The sequence below is a fragment of the Magnolia sinica genome, chromosome 5, assembly GCF_029962835.1.
Source record: "Magnolia sinica isolate HGM2019 chromosome 5, MsV1, whole genome shotgun sequence".
Classification (NCBI taxonomy): Eukaryota; Viridiplantae; Streptophyta; class Magnoliopsida; order Magnoliales; family Magnoliaceae; genus Magnolia; species Magnolia sinica.
This window is the reverse complement of record NC_080577.1, coordinates 11915258-11938119: the sequence shown is the minus strand read 5'-3', so window position 1 is coordinate 11938119 and position 22862 is coordinate 11915258. Positions and strand designations below refer to the sequence as shown.

Genomic DNA, 22862 nt, shown 5'->3' with positions numbered 1-22862 from the left:
TATAAATTCGAGTAATAATTGGGGTCTGATATGCAGTATTTGACCCTCAACATTTGCCAAGGTGATGCTCCTTTCACATAAGGAATAATGTTGAAATTATTCTAGTATGTACTGTAATTAATTAGAATTCTATGTTATGGTAGCAGCAAGGAAACAGATCCAGTTCTCCTGAATGTGTAGGATTCCTCTGTGGGTGTTTATCTTTATTTAAATATGAACAAGAAGCTTTGTTGCAAATGTATGAGATGCCTTCAGCAAGTGAATTAGGAGTACTACCTGGTGAAGAATAAGCTTGAATCTTTATTTAGGGTAAGGAGATTTCCTTCTAATGTGTGATTTTATTTTCCTACCACCCTGTGTTTTTACATAAATTTTACATTCATAATTTATTATTACTTTTATTTTTACAGGCCTGTAGTTGCTAATGTAAATCATTGAATTATATGAGAGATTTCTTATTCCTTATAAATTTGTTTCTCTAGTATGTACAGTTTTGTTTTTAGTTCTAGTTTTTAAGTGTGTATGTGTTCCTGCATTTGGCTTGACAATCAAAGCTTGAAGGATATGTTGTTGTAAAGTATGCTCTCAATGTAATCTTTTCTCCCACGCGGTTGAGAATTTTCCAATGCCATTGATCTTGCTATTGATGTTGTTGTTCTCTGTCTGTAGCATCCTGAACATATTAAAAACTTGATTTTGGTGGGTCCTGCTAGATTTTCATCAAAGTCAGATGGTAAGTCAGAGTGGCTGACAACTGAAACTTTAACTTTCATGATTTCAGGTAATCCTTCTTTTCGATTTGCAAAAAAGGCACTCGAGGCTCAACTGTGTTTCTTTCTTATAGTGTGATGCGATGCCATGAAAATCCTCATTAGAGTGATTCCATGTGATTATCCCTTTAATAGATCAATGGTCTAGACAACTGAAACTTCTACTTTCATGATTTCACTGAATTTGAATTTGATACCTTTTTGTTTTTGTACTTATGGTAGTTCATGTACAACACCAGTTCATGTGTCCCAAATGGCCAGGAAATCAGGCAGCTCTGCTAGCCATGTGGGCCACAATGATAATCAGGTGGGATAGCTTGACCATACATCTTCATTTTATTGGTCTTTATAGTAAAAACGAAATTAGTCATTGGTGTTAGTCCACTGGATCAATCCTTGTTCTAATGTTGAATCGTAACAAGGTGTGATTTTATATAAACGGATGGATTGATGGAAAAAAATGTATTGTATCCTTTTCATATTGATGGAAAAATATGCAAGTCTTCCTGAACTCAATCAGCCAACCTAGTTTTTGCTCGGGGCATGCAAGTATCTGACATCAGATACTTGGATGCAATCTACCAACTCCATGCATTCTGAAGTTCAACTGTGATAATATCAAGATGTGATACTGCTTTATCCGTGATACTGATAAAAGCAATCACGATGTGATACTCATAAGCTGTTCCAATATTTATCTGTGATATGGCTGCTGGCATCTTTGATTTTACTAAGTTGAATTAAGGGGTATTTTTGTTTTTTGTTCCATTGTCGTTTTAATACATAAACAGTACACCACACGATTCCCAACTTGTGAGCCAACCAAACACAGGCATTATAATTTCTGGGAATCAGATGCCTATTACAGGAAGTTGCTTAAACAGAAATTATAATTGCCAACAGTTAAACTATCTAGGCATTGCAATACCTGGCAATTGCAATATCCGCCCCATCCAAATGCCCCATTCTCGCAACCCTTTCAAGAATTTGGTTCTGCTGATCATTTGTTTCGTAGAATGGCCCACCCCGTGTGTGGACTGGCCCGATTTTTGGTCCAGCTCATCTACAGTGTGGTCCACCTGATGGGTGGATTGGATGCTTCATGCATGTGCCACACTGGCACATGGATGCATGCATGGGGAGTGTACAGCACATGAGTGAAACCTGCAATGTACTAATGCGGAGTAGTCATTTGTCAACAGGTAGAGGAAATCATCCTTGATCTTTTAGAATTCACATTCGACTGTTTGTGCTGCAAGGATTGAATATTGACTGTTTGTATTGTGAGGATTGAATCTATGTTTTGCATTGCAGCACGTACTGGAAATCTGAGGATGAAGTTGCGATGCCCGGTCTTGGTGGGGAAGCTGATACTTATCCATGTCTCCTTCACAATCAACCTCATCTGACCTGAATCGAAATCCCAGCTCGATCTGTTTAATTCGTGAGTTCAATGATTTACTTTTATCCTGCAATAATACGATGAATGGGATTAGAAAACTGTCTGTACACTGTATATTAGTATACCCTATACCCGATTCTTTTGTAGTTCATCTCTATATGTATCTTGGACTATCTCAATCTTATGATCATTAAATTCGAGGGACAGGCCGGTCCCTTCAGGCAGCTGATTCAAGCCCAACAGCAGCAACAACATTCTCTAGGCCTTCTCCAGCTCTTCAGGTAGCTGATTCAAGCCCAACAGCAGTAGCAGCAGCACCAATACTTCCAGCCACAGTAACAGCAGCAGCACCAATACTTCCAACCACAATAACAGCAGCAGCCCTCTCATACGAACACAACGTCCACATCACTGTAGTGGATCATGGCGAACCTGGTGAAGCATCAGGATGTGCAGGCCAAGCTGGTGGAAAAGATCGATCGGGTTGTGAGGGAGGGACGAGAAGACATTGAAAAGGAGGATTTGTAGCAGATGTCATATCTGAATGCAATAATCATTCTAGAAAAGAGCAAGGAATTGTTGGATTATAGAAGCTTGGAAATGAAATGTTGTATTGAAATTGGAAATTGGAATTGAAATTGAAATGTGTACTTGAAAAGAAGAAAAGATTATTGTGTGTGAATCATTCTATGGTCTTTTTCTTCTATTTGTGTAATTATCTGGCATATAATACAAGTAGATTACATACCCCACTCTCTCTCTCGTACAATGAATAACAGGGGTTTAAAATTGTTCTTAAAATTCAGTCTTAAAATCTGACCGTTGGTAACATTAATAAGCATTCAAAACCGTTTTTAAAATTTTTTTCCCAAAATATGACCGTTGGCACCAGAATGGTTTAAAACTGTTCCTAAAATTCTATTTCGAAAAACTGAAACGGTACCCAAAACGGTTCTGAACTGTTCCTAATTTTCTGCGATGCCTCATTTAGGAATGGTTTTAAACCGTTCCTGAAGCATTTAGGAACGGTTTAGAACCATTCTTAAATGACGATTTTGGTGTAGTGAGTTCTGGTTTCTACTAGATTGCATCTAGGTTTATCCATTATCCCCTACGTCCATTATCATGAAAAGAGGAAGAAGGTTTCCAAAAGGGAAAAGAGTTTGGATTTTAAACCTGGACCGAAATTTGCAATAGATCAGTTGGTTGGTGGCCGTTCCTTCTTCTTCTCTCTCTCTCTCCCCTTTCCTTTCCTTTCTTTGCGCAGCCAACATACCTGCGCGTGACCAGCGTTTGGCGTGGAGAATCGTCCAGTCTGGCCAATCCGACTTCTGGGACGGTCGAACCTTACTTCCTCAGAGCTTGGACGGTCTGGATCATCATCTTAGTCCCGGGTTTGGTCGTACTACTTGCCGGATCGTCCAGAGTGTTCGGACGCATCTTCCTGCGTATCATTGGTTGCGGCAACATTAGTGGGGTCTACAATCCCACGTTTTTGTTAATCCGAGTCTTTCATCAATTGTCCCTCGAAGATTTGTCCCAGGAGAAGAGGTTTTCGATCCGAGGACGGTTTGGCCCAGCGAATCAGACTCACAACGCAGGCCTGGACGTTGTGGAAGATTTGGGGGTGATTCCTAGCCTGTTTCCGATGAGATCAGGTTGGTTACGGTCGTCAGACCCTTCTGCATCAAATGAACGGCTCTGATCGACCCGTTGGATCATCTTGGTGGCCCATTCATAGCTCAGCGGACGGTTTTCGTTTTAAGAGCCGTCCGCTGGCGGAATTCGTGGGATTTAAGGACTTCCGGGTGTGATGGTTCGGTGCGCCGCGGACAGTTTCCGGCTGTGCACTCGTACATCGTAGGGTGGGGTCTACTGTGTTGTTTCTTGGAAATCCCCTCCGTTCACCGCATTTGCAAGATCGTATTCGGCTATGGCCTCAAGTATGGGACCAATATAGGTCTTAGGTGGGCCACACGTTGTAAAAGTGTAGAGTGAAATCTACTTTAGAAATTTCATTCCGTCACACGTCTTCGTCAGCGGACGGAACTCCCAAATTTTAATCCAAATTCAGGTGATCGGTGGGGTCCACTAGGGTGATCTTCCGGGGGATCCACTTCCTTCACCGTCTTAAGCACGCGGTGCTAACCCATGGTCTCAAATCTGAAGTAGATCCGCTCTTCAGGTGGGCCGCACTGTCTGCAATGCATGAAATGGTATTCACCGTTTAAAACCATCTTCACCTTACGTAGTCACTTGAAATCCTTAAATTACAAATTTGAAAATAGTGTTAAAAGAGATTTCGAAGGAGTAGATGATTCAAATTTAAATTTTATCAAGTTTAATTCTACGTTTAAGTTTAAATTATTATGGATTGAATGAAATTTATTTTTTTCATTCATCAATAACTTTCAAATTTATTAGAATTTATTTCTATTTTATTGCTTTATTTCCTCGTGGGTTCGAGAAGTCTCTGTGAGGAGTCCAAAGAAGTTCTGTGGATTCGAAATAGTTATCCTCTTGAGGAAGACGGTTCTCGACCTTACATCCTCCCCTATGTTACTGACGCAGGATCATGCTCGGTAGGGTTGGTAGAATAGGCTTATCTTACAAGTGTTGCGTATGAGTACCTTCTTGATGTACCACCCTTATCCATGAATTCTTAAAATCCAAGAGCCATAATTTGGTTGCCACTATGTTAACAACTTAGACAATATTTTTCGTTGCTACATTTTTAATGAGTTTATCTATTTTGGTTAACTGTAATTATATGTTAGAGATTTTGGTAAAGATTAAAATTGAGATCATATCATCTTAGTTAACAATAATTATTTATTGGAGATTTTGGTATGGATTAAAAATTATTTATATAAAGTATGATCTCTAGGTATGTTAATGGGCTGGGCTCATGCCAAGCAAAATCAAATTTCAAAATGGGCCTGGCCCATTGTCAGGTTTTGGGACTTATTATTTTTTATGTATACAGGCACGCTGCATGGGTACTCAAACCCATGACCCTAGTCTACCACTGAGCCATGAGAAGGGACTCAGGTTTTAAAACGCTGGCTTTATATCGATTTTCTTTATATAAAAATATAAAATTTTAAATATTAATTTTTTATTTTTAAGTGTAGAACAAGTGGGGACTAAACATGATCCAAAATTTCCTAGATTAGAAGATCCTAATGACTTTTTTCAGTCTCCTGTATTAATAATGTTCTTCTTAGCCAGATGGGTTTAGGAAAATTTGCTAGGTAACAGATTTCCTATCAGGGGGATTTTTCAGACATGGTCCCTCCTCAGGGGGACACAACAGACCAGCAGACTTGATTACGAAAGCAAGGCCCCACTTGTCAGAATTGGAAACCCGCGTGCTTTTTGCAAATTCTCTTTGGAAACAGCTGGGATCAGGCATTCTGTTTACACGGTGGTGTGTAATTGTTGCGTCCTCTTTGATATGGGTAGTCAGCTTGCGTTAGGGGTGCACACGGGTTGATTCGGTCCGGTTCTAGGGTGAAACCGGAACTGAACCGTTCCTAACGGTTCTACGATTTTTAGATCTTACAAGTGTTGCGTATGAGTACCTTCTTGATGTACCACCCTTATCCATGAATTCTTAAAATCCAAGAGCCATAATTTGGTTGCCACTATGTTAACAACTTAGACAATATTTTTCGTTGCCACATTTTTAATGAGTTTATCTATTTTGGTTAACTGTAATTATATGTTAGAGATTTTGGTAAAGATTAAAATTGAGATCATATCATCTTAGTTAACAATAATTATTTATTGGAGATTTTGGTAAGGATTAAAAATTATTTATATAAAGTTTGATCTCTAGGTATGTTAATGGGCTGGGCTCATGCCAAGCAAAATCAAATTTCAAAATGGGCCTGGCCCATTGTCAGGTTTTGGGACTTTTTATTTTTTATGTATACAGGCACGCTGCATGGGTACTCAAACCCATGACCCTAGTCTACCACTGAGCCATGAGAAGGGACTCAGGTTTTAAAACACTGGCTTTATATCGATTTTCTTTATATAAAAATATAAAATTTTAAATATTAATTTTTTATTTTTAATTTATTTATTTATTTATTTTTAAGTGTAGAACAAGTGGGGACTAAACATGATCCAAAATTTCCTAGATTAGAAGATCCTAATGACTTTTTTCAGTCTCCTGTATTAATAATGTTCTTCTTAGCCAGATGGGTTTAGGAAAATTTGCTAGGTAACAGATTTCGTATCAGGGGGATTTTTCAGACATGGTCCATCCTCAGGGGTACACAACAGACCAGCAGACTTGATTACGAAAGCAAGGCCCCACTCGTCAGAATTGGAAACCCGCGTGCTTTTTGCAAATTCTCTTTGGAAACAGCTGGGATCAGGCATTCTGTTTACACGGTGGTGTGTAATTGTTGCGTCCTCTTTGATATGGGTAGTCAGCTTGCGTTAGGGGTGCACACGGGTTGATTCGGTCCGGTTCTAGGGTGAAACTGGAACTGAACCGTTCCTAACGGTTCTACGATTTTTAGAACCGGAACTGAGCCATTGGTACCTTGGAACCGAACCGAAACCGGACCGTGAAAAATGGTTCAGTTCCGGATCGGTTTCACGGTTCTGGCCAACAATGTGGAGACTATAACGTGGTGGGCCACCTCAAGTTGCAGTATGGACAACAATCAGCCTAACACATTCAGCAGATCATGTAGATATGGGCTACAACACAATTGCCCATGTTGATCACAATTGTGGGCCACAAGGATAGTGATTAAAGGCCCATAAAATAATTAATAATCAAACAGCAATGCTCAATCAGTAGATGATTAGAGCCCCACCTGCAGCAGCGATCAAGGGCCCAACACGTTCGACTAGGCAACAACAGCAAAACACATTATGGAAGGGTAATGCAACGTGGGCCAGCAACAGCAGTGGGCCACAAAAGATGTGACCTGGACAGATCTTGCAAAACATCTGAAGTGGTGAACAGCAAGCAGATCACAATTACTGGCAGCAAAAGTGATCCGAACCCAACTGGTTCTTAATGAGGATGACGATGAAGGAGAACCACCAACTGCGACAATACAGATCAGCAACCATGCTTCCTTTGCACAACAACAACAATGGACGGTTGTAATCCTTTCCGATGCTAAATCTAATGGGGTAGATGAGAATGCAGAAGATCTGAGTTCTCAATGCATCATATTCGAGTTGCAAGCGTGCGCTGATATCTATGTGAAAAGCCGCTTTGATACCATGTTGAACGGCGCCATCCATTGATCTACATGATGATTAATGGTGGGATGTCTAAATGGCCAGCGTGCAGCACATGCTCAGGCTAAGTACGGGTCGATCAGTGGCAGCAAAGGAAATGGAGAAGAAAGAGATTGAAGAGAAGAAGATACAACAGAGGACTATTGTGTAGAGATGAGAGAGAGAGAGAGAGAGAGAGAGAGAGAGAGAGAGAGAGAGAGAGAGAGAGAGAGAGAGAGAGAGAGCAGGGGCAGTCGCACGCGCACAACAGGGTTGGGTTGGGTAGACTTAGGGTTTTTTTTAGTTTGTTTTAAACTTAGGTTCGGTTCCTGGTTCGGATAAAGTTATATCTGGGTCAAAGGTTCAAATCCAATGTTCGGATCAATGGTTCAGATCCACGGTTCGGTTCAGTTCTACATGGCCCTAAACCGGAACCAATCCGTATCCAACGGTTCTTTAAATTTTAGAACTGGAACCAGAACCAGTGCTGTCTAGAACCGAACTAAACCGGACCGATCCAATAGTTCCAGTCTGGTTCCACAGTTCTACCAGTTCGATGTGCACCCCTAGCTTGCATCCTTACGCAAGAATGCTTGGACTAGGAAATTCTTAGCCACTATTGTGAAAATATGGACAGTGACAAGCGGTTGAAAATGATTCCATATCTGAGCACCTTTGTGGCCCATGTGTTGTGTCAATTCAATCAAACATGATGCCACATGTATGATTGAGAGCCCCTGTATGTATTTAAATTTTATGTGTGTGTAATATGCAAGCGTGTCAAAGTCTACTCAACTCAAAGTTTGATTAAACCATTGGTGCCCCCAAGTTTTTTTTTTTTTTTTTTGTTGGAAAGGGTGGGAGCTCACCACCTGAGCTTTATTTAAATGAAAAGAAAGGCTGAACATGGTTACTCTTGCTCTAGTGGTGGACTCTTAAGGAATTTCAACACCTGGTCAAGGGTTAGAGTACCCATAGGTGGTGAAATCCCACTACGGCGTGAGTGTGTGGGGGTATGTGTGTGTGTGTTTTAAAATTAACCAAAAAAAAGTTTTAAATCACGTCATATTTCTTGGGTTCCCGTCCTTGCTCGTGTGGTAGACTCTAAGGAGTTTCACCAGGAGGTCTTGGGTTTGAAACCCATAGGTGGTGAAATCCCACTACCGCGGGCACCACAAAAAGGACCGGGCCTTACCCATGGCAATGAGAAACAGCTCAAAAATAAAAGAAAATTTACAAACTGGTTATTTTTCAGTAGCAATAAGGACCGGGCCAACATGAAGACCCAATAACCTGATTATTTTTCCCATACAATCACAGCATCCATATACCATTCACAAGCAACACCAACCCAACAGGCAGCAGGGTAGCCTGAAATATGGGCCAGAGTAGATATGTAACAGGAAGTACCTGTTTGTTTTGTTTTTTTTTGGAGGAAACAATAAACTAGAGAATAAAGAATAGATAGCAGCAACCTCATTGCTAGCCAGCCAAGCTCTTACTGACTAACAATAGGAGTGGAAAGGAAATCTGATGAATGGTTTCAAAAAGACTGTCGCATGGAGAAGTAGAGTTGCGGTCAAAAACAGCAAACAGAGTTACCTGTGAGAAATGGGGAACAAGATACCCCAAAACGGATTATCCCATTCCCCTCTTCTGAATTCTGGTTCGTCTAAGGGACCTGATGCCTGCATTATCCAGATTTAAAAGGCCACTAATACCCCGCAAAAGATCGATCTTTTTGGAATAGATCTTGTTTAGGCAATCTTCGCTGGCCATTTTCGCAAGGGCATCTACTATCGAATTTCCTTTCCCCAAAGTATGCGCAAAAGAGAGGTCGAGGGTTTGTCACTTCTCAAACCCTGTGTTGAGTCAGTCTAATTAGAGACCAGATGCAGGATCCAACTATCCCCTCAACCATTGATTGTGCAATTTGTGAAATAATAGGGGTTAATGCTTCTGAATGGAATTTTTTTTTTCTTGTGTCAATAGAGTTAAGGAATTGTTCTTTCAACATTATTTTCACATGATATTTTTTAAACAAATAAAGATGCATGAATAGATAAACAAAATGAAAGGTAAACAATGTTGATTTTATTAATATTTGAATATATGGTCTATTACAATCAATAAAGTATAGATCAATAAAATAAAATGAATGAAAAGTAAATACCTAATTCGTCTATCAGAATAGACAATTGAGACAATTGGTATGTAGGATGCGACCAATAAAATGATTCAATAGCCTGATTAAGGACTCAGTTGATCAGAATCCAGCAACTTAAGATTGTGAACATTTAATCTACTCCTATGATACTATAGTAAAAGATGTTATGCAGTAGCTAACTATGATAAAACTAGGGTAGGCTAGGTAAATGAAAAGAAAATTAAAAAAGTAGATACATTTCTACGATGTTCACACCCCAAGTATAGGGTTGTGATGTAGTAATAATCTCAGTAAGGCCAAGGTCGAATCCACAGGGACTGAACCTTGTACGTAATCTGAAAGTAACCGGAACTAGAAGTAGAAGAAGATGAAATCTAAATCAAGTGAATATGAGAGAATAATGATGAAATATTAATCTAAAACTTGTAAATTCAAAGGTAGGAAACTAGGGTACCGAGGATCCACTTGTAGAGATCAGGGAGATCTACGCTTGATTCATGAACTCAACTGGACTTTGAGTCCCATCTTCATCCAGTTGGAAGATATATCACTAAAACCAACTCTAAACTTCCTTTGATCTAGCTTTCAAGAGATGAGAGGTATCAGAATTAGAGTTGATTCCATCATAAAACCATGCCCATGAGACAAAGTAAACAACAAAATTAAACCAATCCACACCCAATCTGAAAGATGTATGAATGTTAGGAAGGATTCCATCATCCAACCATGTCCAAGGGGCAGTGGTGAACAACAGGGCTTCCTAGCTTTATAATCATAATAATGAAAAGGAAATACTTAAAGCTATCATAGATCTATTGTAATTTAAGTCACAACAAACTATTAAAAACTAAAGGCATTCCTTATAATCAAACTATAATCAAAATCAGTTCATAACATGAATCAAAGATCATATAATACTACCCATCACGCCACAAGTTTCACCTCTTAGACCTAGCTAAGAGGTTTAGCCTATCATATGCATGACGAAACTAAAAATTCTTAGGAAAATTAAACAAAAAATAAAGAAAACCAACTCTCACTCCTACCCCCTGTTCCATCTCTCCTTGCTGCCTTTACACGTTTGATGTGTGCACGTCCCCAGATAATCCTCTTCATGCCCTCTCTCTCCCTTTTTATAACATAAGGGGAGTCGGTTGAGTGAGAGAATTCGGTGGAGAAGGTCTCTTTACGCAGCACCGTCTGCAACACCTTTCGCAACGAAAGGAAATGCAACAAGTTGCGTCTGGATGAGAGTTTTAGCCAAAGGATCCTCCAAGTGCAAGATCTGAGCCATTTAGGCTTCTTGGCACTGGTCGGTCCCACCTTGGAAAGTTTTTGGACGGTCCAGATGGATGGTTCGAACATCTCTATGGTCGTGCAACGGACAGAAGTCCAGTTTTCTCTCGGACGCGTAATCTTGAATCTAAGATTCGCTGACATGTTTGGTGGCCCCCATATTGATTATTTTGAGAAATCCGACCCGTTCATTGGATTCCTGGTAAAAAACCAACCAGGAAAGAGTGGTTTTTATCAGGTTTTGGTGCAGTCCACTGTATCAAACTAACTCACCGTTAATCTTGTGTTTTTCGACGATCCACGTGCGTACACATGAATGTGTCCAAAAATACACCTAGGAGAGGGTCATGCCTATCCCAGAGATGCAATGGACGATCCAGATCGTCAAAATACATGATAGGTGGGGCCCACAATAAAAAACCAGACGGCTGCGTGGAAGACGTTGTTGCGTCTTGGTTTTTTTTTTAAGATTTCGTCGGTCAGTGCAACGCAGACCGACTTGGATAGTTTCGGTGGGCGGCGGGTCTACGTGTCGCCTGTGTGGGTCCCAAGGTGATGTATTCAAGTGATTCGCTCCATTCAACTTGTTTGACATATACTTTAAGGGGTTGAGACCAAAATTAAAGCATATCTAGAGATCAGGTGAGCCCCAAATCAAGATTTAAGGAGCCGATCTGTCCGTTGGGCCACTTACATAAGGATCCAATGGCCAAAATTTGACGTGTACGGTTGATTTATGGTCCTCAGGCCAGATATAAAGTTTCGAGCCGAATGAATGGTGGGAACCCCATGATCTTGCATTCTGGACAACTTTCAAGTCTCTTTAGCGTGAGTGGCTTGATTTTCTCAGATCTCTGGTGTGTAAATTCTTCGATCTCAGTCCCTTAGAGTTCGTCCCTTGTCTTGGTAATTTTAGAGCGTTAAATCCATGCTTTTTGTACCATTTTTCAGTCCAGACTCCTAAATTCACCTTGCAGCACAAACACAATTAAAATAGGGCGTTAAACGGTATCATGTTCATAGAAGCAGGTAATAACTGGGGTTTAATATGCAATATTAGACCCTTAAGATATGGCGTAGGGCCTTGAGCTCTTTTTCAATTGCTCTTTTTATAATTTGTCAAGGTGGTAAACTCCTCTCTAGGTTTCTTTGTTGATCTTGGAACTTTCATATATATGGGATGCTCTCCGGATAAGAAAGTCTCATAAACAGATCCAGAACTGTTGGCTTCTTGGATCTTCTTCTCATAGCCGACCATTTGATGGGAGATGTTCGTGACCCACTAAACTAATTTAAGGTTAATCGAGTAATGACTGATCTCAGACCTCAAATCGATCATGACCAGTCATCTAGTGGCCGAGCTCCTATACTTCCAATCGAGATATTGCATGCTCCAAATCAAACCATCCCCTACATTTAACCTTGTTCATCGATGGTTTAAAATGCATGAGGGATTTGACACCTGATATTGATCTGATACCGGACTAGATCATATCTAGTTCTTCCATTCTCTTGATCTCAATTGAACCATGGCCACAAGATCAAATCATCCAACTCTCTCATTCTTGTAATTCTGATTAATGTATGGCCTAGGCCCTAATCTCCTTGATGTGTCTGTCTCTCTTGATGTGTCTGTCTCTCTAACTTAGGTTCAAACCGTAGCTGGATTTGCTTGGATATCAGTCTAATCTTCCGATATTCAGAACATTTTTCAAATGCTACAGACCCTTTAAACATCTTTGGAAAGATGGCAAGAGACGACCTTGTCGAGTGTATCATAGTCAGATATGTGATAGGATGCATTTCTCTCAATGGGTCTTTCTTTCTTTTTCTTTTCTTTTTTCCTTTTTTTCTTTTTAAAGAAAAGACTGCCTTTTGAGCTTCTCATATATCAAAAAAACCAATTACATTTCGGGAGTCCCCTAGGAATAAAAGAACCTAGGGGAAGCCTATCATAAAAGCAACCAAACTATGCAAAGCTCTCAAAAGAAAGGAAGAAAAAAGATGACCACGAACATGCACAACGCGCAGGCTCATCCCCTATTTGCCCTAGATACTTCCCTAACGGTACCTAGCCCCACCTTGTTGAGAAAAAGGATACCTCTAACTTGGGCCGGGAGGTCTGCCAAGCTACCCTCCTTACTACCCAATCGGGCCATCACATCGACCACCCCATTACCTTCCCTGAAGATATGAAGAAACTGAAACAGCCCTCTACGCCTGAGCTGATTGATCTTAACAATCCAGTACCCTCATTTCCAACCGAGGCTGGAGGACCCACTCAAGAAGTTCACCACAAGCTAGGAGCCTGATTCCACCACCACCCTATCAAGACCTCTACCCAGACACTTCTCCATCCCGTCATGAATGGCCCTCAAGTCCGCATTCACATTAGACCCGATGCCATAACCCGAGGAAAATGTGAACCTAAATTCACCTCTATCGTCTCTATAAATGCCCCCGCCGCCAGAGTTTCCCAGGTTGCTCCTCGTTGATCCATCTACGTTAATTTTCACCCATCCAGATTGAGGTCTGAACTATCTCACTACCTTTGGGCAGCTCGTAAAAGGAGACCACAGACTGCCAACATGTGAGGGACCCAAGCCGCTGAGCCGATCCAAAGAGACGGACGTCGCATTGTTGGTGTTCCCTCGACTGGCTAACGAGTCGTCTTCTAGCATGCCACCCTGGATGACGGAGAACCACCATTTTCCTCTTGTAATCATGTCCGCAACAGATGTTATTTTGCTGTCAAAAATTGCGGCATTCCGACATTTCCATATAATCTAAAGAATGAAGCTCAGGGCCACCTTATGCAGGACTGAGCTCGATGAGCTGGTACCAGTAGCGCCCCACCATTGGGCCAGCCTGGTTTCTATCAACGCTGTCTATAGAATGTGGATGCCAAAGATGTTACCAAAATAGGACCAAGCTACCACTACTATCTAGCTATGAAGAAACAGGTGAGGGATTGACTCGGTGGAATGTCCCTGCGCCACATTAGCCTTGCAACAAACGCACTTGGAAGCCAAGCTAATACGTCGAGCTTGAACTGCATCATCTACTGCTATCGCCCTCATTTAAATTCTCTAGGTAAACAACGAGATCCTTGGAGGCAGCTTTCCAGGCCAAATTCCTCTAGCCCAGCTCCTGCAAGGATGTGGAGCTCTACATTTCTCCCAGGCTGAAGCAATAGACAACTCTCTAGAGGCTGAGAAAGGCCAAAATGAGGTGTCTGTCCCTTCCAAAAGATAGAAACCTTGCTTGAAAAAGAAGTCCACTACCCATTGTGGGAGATAGAGGAAGGTTGTTGAGGGTAGAAGAGGCCCAACCTTGCCCAACACCTGCGCTACTTTTAGCTGTAGTAAAGACGGAGGCACTAGGGCAGTTGCTAGACTATGTGACGGGCTGAGACCTGACCAATTGGCGAACCAGAAGCTACATTCTCCATCCCCCAGGTTCCACTGAACACAAGAATCGACCATGGGGAGCAACGCATGTATCCTCTTCCACAATGGAGAGGCATACACTGCAGGGTTTGACGGATACGAATCTACTATGTCCGAGGCATATTTTACTGATATAAAGGAACTCCAAAGGCTTTTAACCGGCGCATATTTAATGGCCCAGGCCATTTTCAGTCTAAACGCCGCCATCGAGTCCTTCGCCATTCTAATATTAAGCCCCCTTTCCTCCTTTGGGATAGTTATCGGCTTCCAGTTTTTCCAGTGGCATTTGTTCTTACCTTCATTCCATCCCCAGAAGGAAGCCACAAACCTCTTTTCTAGCTTGGACAGCACTTGAGTTGGGATCTGGGCCGCTACCAAGGAATGAATGGGGATGCTACTCAAAACGTGACGCACCAAGACCACTCTGCCTACCTGAGAGAGGCATCTCGCCTTCCAACCCTGGATCCGAGCTTCCACTTTGTCTATCATTGGCTGAAAGTCCAACGCTTTCAGCCTGCCCATTGCGATGGGGACTCCCAGGTAAGAGAAACCCGCCGACGCCCTTACAATCCCGAGAACTGACTCGATTGCCCTCACCCTAGACTCAGGGAGCTTGTGAGAGTGGAAAAAAGAGCATTTCCAAAGATTTACTTTTTGACCCGATGCCAATTGGTAAGAGTTTAGGAATGCCTTCAAAGCCCTTAACGTCGCTAGACCCCCGTTTAGAAATAAAAGAGTGTTGTTCGTGTAAAGCAAATGGGATATAGGCGGGCAACCAGTTCTAACCTTGTACGGTTGACACTGACCCCGGTCGCTTAACAATTTGAACCCTCTACTCAATACTTCCGCCGTAAGAATGAAATGGCTGGGAGAAATAAGGTCCCCCTGCTGCAGTCCTCTTGAGGATTTGAAGAATCCTGAACTCTCACTATTGATAAGGACTGAGAACCAGTTGTTCGCCCAGCATTTCTCAACTAGCTCGATCCACTGGGAGGAGAACCCGAATCTCTGCAAGACTAGCTTTAAGAACCCTCAATCCAGCCTATCATAGGCCTTTTCCATATCCAACTTCAGGATGATATTACCAACCCGTACTTTTCTATTCATTTCCCTAAACCACTCCTGAGATAGAACAATGTTTTCCGCCATGGATCTTCCCTTAATGAAAGCCCCATGGGTCTTTCATAGACATGCTAAGTACGCTGGCTCATCAATTAACATGTTTATCGTGACTATGTGGCATCTATCGATTTGCTCCCCCAAAGACATGTAAGGCCTCATGCTTATGCATTAATAATAAAATGAGCAGCACCAAATGAATATTTACCAAGGGTGTGTGTAGGATTTGCATCAATACTAACTCCTTAGTGTCAAGGTATGACAGCCTTTCATTAGTATACGTCAAGAGTGTAAACACTATAATCAACTGATTTTTTACGCCACCCATCTACAATAACAATATAGTGTATACCCAATGAATGGCTCAGATTTGGCGCACTCACATGCTTATTGGTTTGGACACATGACCTCGCCACAATTGCATTGGTGCTTATTGTTCTAATGATTAAAGACAGTTAATATGATGGGCCTCACGTACGGTAGATGGGGGACATTAGAAAAACAAAGAACTCTTGTATTAGAATAATTTAAACTGTTGGCGAGTTAACTATTGTACTTTGAGAAGTTTGCTAGCTAGTTATACACTTCAGCACTCATAAACAAACTGGCACGAGTCAAGATGTATCATGTGTGAGATTTGAGTCACAATGTTTATATATTTTGGCATAAAATCAGACCTAACAACTTAGGTGGGCCATGGCATATCAAAACAAAAGAATGTTTACTTTATATGCTGTGGCCTGCCTGAAGGGTCAAATTGTCTGAATTTTATGGAAAGCTAATGTCGAACACGTGTTTTATGCTTTCGCATCTGCCCCTATGTGTATGTGCATCACTCCACTCACGTGTGAAATTATCTAACTTATACTTCAAATATATATCAAATCCTTAAATTTATCGTTTGTTGTTTTTTTATTTAGCCATAAGTTTAAATCTTCAGGATTTCACAGTGGCTAACCCTCATTAGCGGTGAGGGAAGGCACCCATCTTATGAAATGGAGCCGTGGATCAGTGATTCAGACCGTTAATATCTAAGTTGTCTGCTCCACCAATGGCCAAAAAATCTCGTAGATTGGAAAACATCATGGCATAAAAATACAGGAGCTGTTTAAGGGAAACAAAAAGGGGAAAAAATGAGGAAAAGGAAACTTCTTACTTTTGTCTTTTAACAAGATTTTTCAGAAGGTCCAAGCCCGACCCACAGACAAGAGTGCAGGCCCAAGGCTAGGTCAGCTCATTAGGTCGGCGAGCTTCTGCTCGATTGCCACCGTTAATTAGGCATACGTGGCATATAGGAAATCCTCCTTCCCACGTGCAGGACACCATTTTTTAGAGAAAGCTTAGAAAATAAAAATAATCTAATTTTCAGGAACGTAATTAGGTTTAAACAAAAAAAAAAAAAAAATCGCCATAAACCAGACCGATTGGATCATCCAATCAGAAAGATTTTATTATTATTGTTTAATCATCAAACGGAATGGATTAACAAACCATATATAGTCCCAATAGATCAGGACTTCATCGATACATCAGATCCCTACAATTCAACGGGCTGATTTTTCCCTGTACATGATGGTAACGTTGCCACGTCAGTGGAAGTGAAAGCTAGCTGTTCTGTTTGAATATCTTTCCACATTAGGCAGATTTGTGGTCCCACCTCTAATAAAACCTTTTTTTTTCCAGCATCACCTGCTGCATCATCATCATCCACTCAAATGACACGACGTACCTACTAAACAATGGGCGCGTCCTGTACAAACAAGAACTTTCTACGGGGCAGTTATTTATATTCTGGCTGGGGTGTGATGCTTAATACGCGAGCACCTATGAATGATACACATGGCATATATTGACTCAAATCAAACTGAATAAATTGCTGCAACCACCTATATTAAGTTAGGATACAAAACTTAAATTGGTTGAACAATCCTAACCTTTGATCCTTGTATGCTTGTTTTGTTGACGTGAAACTATGGGATACATATTTTCTTCATTTTTCTTTATACCTGGTCAGTCATGGCTAGAGGTGTACACTAGGCGATTCAAGTCGAGCTTGGCATAGCTAGACTTGGCTTGGCCACTAGCTGACCCCAGCTTGAACTCGGCTCGGTCCTCAAGCTTGACTGGCCAACTTGACTCGGTTCGGTCAGCAGCTCGGCCCAAATCGAGCCGAATTGGAGCCAAGATCGAGCCGATTTCGCCAGTGCAACATTTCCATAAACACATGGATTGTACCTTCAAATTTTCACTTTATGTAGTATGACAGCAGCGGTTTTACAGGTATTTTAGCACCTTGTAGGCTCGATGCTTCTAGATAAATCTGATCTTAGCCAGATTAGGCTTTCCAAGCCCAAAACTCGGATCGGCTGATCTTAGCATTATGCAATTCCTGCCTTCTTGTCACAATGGGGGTGGTCACCGCCATTATTTCTGTGCAACTTCCCTTGATCTTGAGAGGTCCTTCCATCTCTGTCTGGCAGCCTTGTTTGCTTCAGCCTTTTGCACCTGTCATCTCCAATATCCTACATTCTCCTTGTAAATTTTGCTCTTTGTTCTTCTTCCATATGATAGGTTTGGCCAACTCTTGTGGTGTCAACCTGAATCTCCAATTGTACATCTTGCTTACATCAATACATAGTAGGTGGCTTACACCTTAAAAAATAAATAATAAAAAAAAAACCGCACTTACGTAGAACTTGTGTGCACTGTTGATCTAACTGTATATCAAATCAACGAGACTCGACAAACCATCGATCGAATCAACGCCTCTGTCAATCGAATCTATAGCATCCAAAAATGTCATGTAACACCCTATACTTTCCCGTACTCAAGCGTTATAGGGGAGACCTAGTTAGGCACTTGTGTGTGTGAAAATTGTTATGATCCGTCATTCGATGATACATAAAGTTACCATCTTAACCATCAAATTTTTGACTTTGTCAAACCACAACGCATCTGCCATTTTGAGAACAGCTCGCCCTTAATTAAGCCTTTGATATCTCAACATAGAGTACATCATGAATAGTTGTACAACCTTTCAATCTCACCATGGGTTGGATAGTTCATTTAATTGACCATAAAATCATTCCTTAAGGAGTGATCTTCATCCATAATTAAATCATCCAATCTATTGATTTTCAAGATGGACATGCACATTAATGAAGAAACCTGTTTTCAGATTTCCATCTTTTGGATATATAAATCTAACCATTCGTCTTAGATTTAGAAGTCTGGATCACGAGATCCACCATTCATCAGGTTCACAACATTCCGCCGATCGCTCTAACACCTGATTTCCCTAATTCAATCATTGGATTATAAAATCAATCTTTATGTTGCAATTAGACAACCCTAGAAACCATTAGAACTATTTAATGTAAACTATGGAAGGCCCTGACCTTAAATCATCTTAAGATTTGGATCCAATTCGCCAGATCCAACGTTATTAGGCCTACAACTCTCGAGTTCACAGCCCACTATTTGATCATCCTTGCCCCAACCTCTGGTAACTAAATAAACCGTTGAAAATCACTTAAATAGGCCATAGGACCCTTTTGACCATTGATGTTCAAATTTGGAATGATCCGGAAATTAGATCGACATAATTCCATAAGTGAAGAGCTAAAATCTAGAAGTATGGCCCACCCGAGCCTTGTATATGCCTCATCTTCGGTCAATGGCACTAATTACACCTTAGAATCGAATGAACAGAGTGGATTTCAATCAAAAATCACTACGGACCCCACTTTAAAGTGCGGTGCACGTGGAGTTTGTGCACCCACTATGCACTGGACCAAAAAACCCAGTAAATCCGATTCCGCAGCACAGTACAGAGTAAATCCGATTCCTCAACACAATAGTTGAATCAGACCCACAAACAACCCAGTCCGAGGTAAGCCCTCTCATACAAGTTACTGTCTTGAATTAGTGAGTCACGATTTGTTGACTCGGTGACTTATATACCTAGGGCTGAGGTAGAACTAATCGGGTTTAGATTGTTAGGCAGCGGCGTTTAAAGGACTTAGGCCAGGCGAATCCTGATCAAGTGCAGTAGGGGATCGAGTTCTATCACCGAGTTAAGTCAATTTCGAAACAGTAAGCTATTCTCAAAGCTCTCTTGATTAGAATTCTATTAAAGGTGATTAAAGCTAAGATGGAATGAACCTTTGATTAAGGTCAGGAATTGTTCTCCCAGTTTACTTTCTTATGCAATTGTGTCTTCATCAAAGCAGGTAGCTCCCATTTGGGGTCGATTCAAACCAACCACCCCATTTCATGTGTTAAATAATTTCCTCCTTTTCCACCGGTAATTAGCATGGCATGTAGGAAATCCTCCTTTTCTAGAAGCTGGGAAAAAAATTACCCAATTTTTTGAAATATTTTCACTGAGACTACACAACACCAAGGAATAGTTAGGTCAACAAATGTCATAAACCAAACGTCTACAATCATCCAATCAGGACTTATTTGATACATCGTAACCCTACAATTCATCGTACTAGTTTACCCATCGAAGTATGTAGAAGTGTAGAAACGCTCGGCTACACACCAGTTCGCATGTCATTATGTGCGAACCTTTCTATCCACCGTCGGATAAGGTAGACGGTCTGGATGAAGGCACTCTTATGCACAAGTTTGAAAGTGCGAGTTTCCTTCTCTAGCATGCCTCTTGATCACCATATTCTCTAACTTTCCAAAGGATGCAGCAGTTGCCTTTCACATGAAATTCTTCCACTGGGATGCTAAGTGGGTCCCACTAAGATATAGGTGATAAATCCACACCGTCCATACATTTTAAAAAATAATTTATGGTATAAACCCAAAACTGAGGTAGATCAAAATCTCAAGTGGGCCACACAATGTTTGATTGAACACTTGGCATTAAAAACTTCCTAGGGCTACCAAATCTTCGGATCAAGCTAATATTTGTTTTTTTTACCACCATCCAGGTGTATATGACCTAATCTTCAGGTTGGATGTCAAATAAATATCATGGTGGGCTGTAAAAAATATTTAACGGTGAGAATCATTATCATCGCTGCTTCATGTGGTGTGATCCACTTGAGATTTGGATCTACCTCAGATTTGGGATAATGCGCTGAAATGATAAGGAAAAACGGATAGACGGGTTAGATTTCTCAAAAACACTATGGTGGGCCCCACCTAGGTTTCCAGTGCGAGAAAGGCTTTTGCAGAAAGCAGCGGTGATAATAATCCTCACCATTGAAAATTTTGTAGGGCTCACTGTGATTTATATTAGCCATCCAGCCTATTCATAAAGTTATACATAGCTCTGGATGAAGAGAAAACACAAATATCAGCTCCATCCAAAACTTCTTTGGCCCCCACGAATTTTTCAAGGGTAAGGGTTTGATCCCCACTGTAGCTCACATCTGTCTTGGATCTGCCACATTTTTGAGCTAATAGCCTAAAATGACGAAAGAAATGGATGGACGGTGTGGATAAGACCCATACATCATGGTAGACACTCAAAGCTCCCGCACGTTCCCAAAGACAGGCAAATGTAGGACGCAATCTGCGTCCCTCGGTAACATACGCAGATTAGATAATGATAGGTTACGTACTCAAGTCGGATACTGAAGTGATGTCACCAAGTTCTGTGGGGCCCACTATTATGTATGTGTTATATCCACACAGTTCATCCATTTTGAAATATCATTTTAAGGCATGAGTCAAAGAATGAGGCAGATAAAAATCTGTAGTGAACCCATCACAGAAACAGTGGGGAGAGTGATTCCCACCGTTGAAACTATCCTAAGGCTCGCCATAATGTTTATTTGAAATCTAACCGGTTCAAAAGTTAAAAAAGTAATGAAATAAGGGAAAACACAAATATCAGCTTGATCTAAAACTTTTGTAGCCTTTAGAAGTTTTTAATGGTGGACATCAGTTCCCACTATTTTCTGTGTTGGGTCCACTGAAGCTTTAGATTTAACTCATTCTTTGGATATTGCCCTAAAATGATCTCACCAAATGGATGGAAGGCGTGGATATAGAACATACATCATGGTGGGCCCACGGAACTTGGTGACATCACTTTAATAGCTAGTCTCGCTACTCAACCTGTCCGTAGCTAATCCACGCCCTTTGGTAACCACCTCCCTAATGAAGCACACAATCTGCCTCTAAGACGTCCAGGATCTTGCTAAGTTTGCTGGAAATCTAGGTGGGGCCCACCATAATGTTTGTGAGAAATCTAGCCCGTCCATCCATTTTTTTAGCTCAGTTTATGACTTGAGACCAAAAGTGAGCTCGATATCGCGTACTGAAGGAAAAGGGAGTAGGGAAATTCCTAGTATTGAAACCTCCTTTGGGTCGACAGTGATGTTTACATGCCATCTATACCATTCAAAACTTATGTTACCTACGAATATTTCAACTGTGTAAGTTCAATCTTCACATTTTCAGCCCACTTGAGTATTGGTTTCGGCTCATTTTCGTACGCATGTTCTAAAATGATATCATAAAACGGATGGACGGATTGGATTTCTCAAAAACATCACGGTGGGTCCCACTTAGGTTTCCATTGCAAAAACATTGATTTCGTTTTTATAATAAACCTACACAAGTTTTAGATTAAAAAAAAAAAAAAGGTTTCCAGTTCAGGAACTTCCTGCGAAAGGCTTTCGCAGGAATTCCACAGCCTGATTTTTTCAAGTATTACAGAAAGACCTGCAAAGAAAAGTCATCACGGTGGGTGCTACTTCGGTTTCCAGTGGAGGAACTTCTTGCGAAAGGCTTTCGCCGGAAAAGCCTGAAGTTCTATGGAGCAGGCACCTTTCGTGGTCCCACCTCTAATAAAACCTGTAAATATCACCAGCAACATTGTCGTCCAATCAACCAATATTTATCGTGCAGCCATTTGTGAATAGGACAGTTATTTAGTGGGTGTACCATGACTGTGAGGCCCACCTTGATGAATGTGTTGTATATCCATGCGTTCTATCCATTTTTTATTAGATCATATGATGATGTGGCCCCAAAACTTATATAGATCCAAATCTCCAGTGGACCCCAACACAGAAGCAGTAGTGATTGAATGCCTACCATTAAAAACTACTTACGGAGCACCTAGGGTCCACGGTTATATTTATTTGCCATCCAACATGTTGATAAGGTCCAACAGACCTTGTTGAAGGGAATATACAAATATCAGCTTGATCCAAAACTTTGATGGCCCACAATAAGTTTTTAATGGTCAAACACCACAGTTTCCAGTAGTAGTCCACCTAAGAATTGGCTCTGCTTAATTTTTGGAATCAAATCCTAAAATGAGATGGAAAAATGGATGGACCACGTGGATAGACAACACATTCATCAAGGTAGACCCTTACGGTCAGGGTAACACCCACTGACGTGTTACCCAGGAAACACTTAATCTGCTC

At 41.1% G+C, this 22862-nt stretch overlaps 1 protein-coding gene and 1 long non-coding RNA gene across 2 annotated transcripts in view; both read left to right on the top strand.

The window, feature by feature from the left end:
• The window catches only part of LOC131245456 (putative germin-like protein 2-1), a 62562-nt gene that overhangs the window by 37987 nt on the left and 1713 nt on the right, over positions 1-22862 (top strand). The window lies entirely within an intron of this gene.
• Positions 55-2351, top strand: LOC131245459 (uncharacterized). The gene is made up of 2 exons (XR_009170884.1): positions 55-309; positions 2085-2351. It is a non-coding gene; the product is annotated as an uncharacterized LOC131245459 (long non-coding RNA).